Raw genomic sequence first — 583 nt, forward strand, 5'->3', positions numbered from 1 at the left:
ATTCATGCGTGCACACAACCAAGAGCATTTATACGCCGGGGGGGGTGGGGTGAGGGGGGGGGAGGGGTGGATCAAAAGAAGGAAAAAATGTCAAATCCACCGAGTCGCGGTCCATTTAAAGACTCTTTCCTTTCCTGCGATCTGATTGGCTGAAACACTTCCTTAGGGCTAGTTGCTGTAGTTTGTTGCAACGAGACTCAGACTGAACTCAGATGCAAAAAGATTGCAGCAGAAATTGAAATTGAATAAGCCTTCTTTTCTTTTCTTTTCTTTTCTTTGTCGTTGATGTTGATGACGTTCTGATCTTTGATCTCACTGCTGGGAACTCACCCCAGTCCTGAAGTGGGGGAGGTGGGGGAGGAAGAAGCTGATGATTATGATGATGATGATGAACTGTGCTTTTCCCTGTGTACAAACTGGCGTCGGTTCAAACCCAGCCTGGATCTCCAGGCTGAGGTGTTTTTACCTGTCATCACCACTTGGCTGCATTGTCCATGTGTCCCCACCATCGTTTGTTAGAAGACGGCAGCAGTGGACAGGGACAGGGACGGCGGGGGGGGGGGAGGGCGGGGGGGGGGCAGAG

The sequence above is a fragment of the Cynoglossus semilaevis genome, chromosome 13 (assembly GCF_000523025.1).
Source record: "Cynoglossus semilaevis isolate Cse_v1.0 chromosome 13, Cse_v1.0, whole genome shotgun sequence".
Classification (NCBI taxonomy): Eukaryota; Metazoa; Chordata; class Actinopteri; order Pleuronectiformes; family Cynoglossidae; genus Cynoglossus; species Cynoglossus semilaevis.